Here is a 2,123-nt window from a genome sequence, read left to right as displayed (position 1 = left end):
TTTTGGAGCTGTATTTTTTCAGTGCAGCACCAGAACCAGCAAGGAAAGACTTACATGAAGCCTTTCATTTCATCAAGCTAAAAAGGCCAGACATGAATTCTCAAAAATTTATAAAGGATCCTCCTACAAATAAAACCCCCTTAGTCTCTTCATTCAATGAAGATGACATATCTACCAGGAGAGCATGGGGTATCTGGGTCTGTCTCACGGAGATGGACAAAGTCAAGTTTCCATTTAAGTTTTACCAAAATTCTTTAAATGGATCATTCCTGTTAAACAATATGACAGGAAAGACAACAAGTTTTGCAGAAGATTTATTCGAGAAGAAAAGAAATCATCTATGGAACAGCAAGCTGCCGGCCAGTAAAGAGACTCGCCGAAAATTCTGTAATATGGCACATATAGGAAGATGGTCAGAAAACATCCGTCCTGAATGCCAGAATCAGAAAGAACCGGAGTTCGGTAAAGGTTTCAAACCGAGATCTGATCGGAAACATTTTACCGAGACAAGGACAAGTGGGGAAGGACCACAATCACATTTTCCTCGAGGAAACAAAAAGCCAAAGATTCCTCGACAAAATTAAAAGGCATAGGTAACCAAACCCACTAAAAAAAGAAGGACCACCGTGTGAGTGGTAAGACAAGGACCACCAATAATCGGTGGTAGATGACAAAAGTACATTGGATACCTTATCTTCAATAAAGAGAATCCAATAAAACAAGAAAACCGGAACCGATCCCAACTATAAATAAGGGTAAATGCAACCAGTAAAACCACACCAGAACTAAACTTAAGGATGCATTTCACATATCTAAAAGTTTCGAAAAGAAGAATCAAGAAATATAGAGATCAGCTGGAACCTCTCCGATATATAATTAAACATTACAAAGAAAAAGGAGACGAGATTTCAGTAGATATCTTACAAGCTCATTTCTACTGGTATTGTAGATAAATAAAAGAAGAAGAGAAGTTGATTTCTAAATTAATTATCTAGAAAAAGACATTTCAAATGGAAGGACCACCTCAATGGACCATTCAACCACTACATGGTCCATGTGCAAGCTATAAAGGCTTATCAAGATTTGGAATCCGAGTTTCAAATCCGAAGAAGCCTTCTATAAATAAGGCAGGAAGAGGGAAGTGAAGATCATCGAACATTTTTCTCATTTCTTTCAACAAATAAATTGTAATATTTTCTTTCAAGTTTATGTGTTTTTCAAGTTCGGCTACTATAAGTAGCTAAGCAAGTTCCTCCTCCTCTGCAGGAGGTTTCAATGTAATAATAAATGTTTGTGTTTGAATAAAGAGATATTTGCTCTAGCCCCTCTCATGTATTATTTTCAAAATTTTATCTATTACTGTACACCCTAAGGTAGGAAACGAATTAGGGTTGTGCCAAGTGCTGTTGAAGGAATCTGCGTCGGTAACCATCGGTTGCGATCGTGTGGTTGGACTGTGAGGAGCAGTTCGTAAAATACGGTGAATATAACCCGATAGTACTCCGGTCAAAGAGGTAAAAGATTTAATTTATTTTACGGAAGCATGATAGGCCTTTATGTTTAAAATAAAAATCAATTACTAAAATAAGAGGATAAGGGTATTCTTGGAAATTTTAAAATATTGGGGAGCTAAAACAAAGAATTGAAGGGATAGGGAGTAAAGATAAAGTTGAGAAGGGATGTAGGGAGTTATTGAAAGTTTGCCCATATAAAAACCACACAGCAATATTTTTCTAATACGTGGCTGGGCTTATGGTGTCAAAATCAAATACGACCCATCAACCTGACACAGTTTAACCCGAAAAAAATCAGGTTTGAGTTTGAGATTTTCGAGTTCGGGTCAGATCGGATTGGACCCGATAAGCTGACCCGAAAAAAATGATCGGGTTGGGTTGGTGGGTTGACCCGAAAATTTTAATTTTTTTTAAAAAAATATATGATTAATAAATATTACCTACATTTTTATATATTATATGTATGAAAAAATATTTATTGTATATTTATATCATAAATTTTCATAATTTAATATTTAATTTGAACATTTTTTATTTTTTAAATAATTGTTTGTTTGATTTAGAAAATATACTTTATTTTTCTATAATTAGACTTTCAAATTTAAATCA

Source organism: Primulina huaijiensis, chromosome 10 (assembly GCF_012295235.1).
Source record: "Primulina huaijiensis isolate GDHJ02 chromosome 10, ASM1229523v2, whole genome shotgun sequence".
Lineage (NCBI taxonomy): Eukaryota > Viridiplantae > Streptophyta > Magnoliopsida > Lamiales > Gesneriaceae > Primulina > Primulina huaijiensis.
This window is presented reverse-complemented; position numbering follows the sequence as displayed.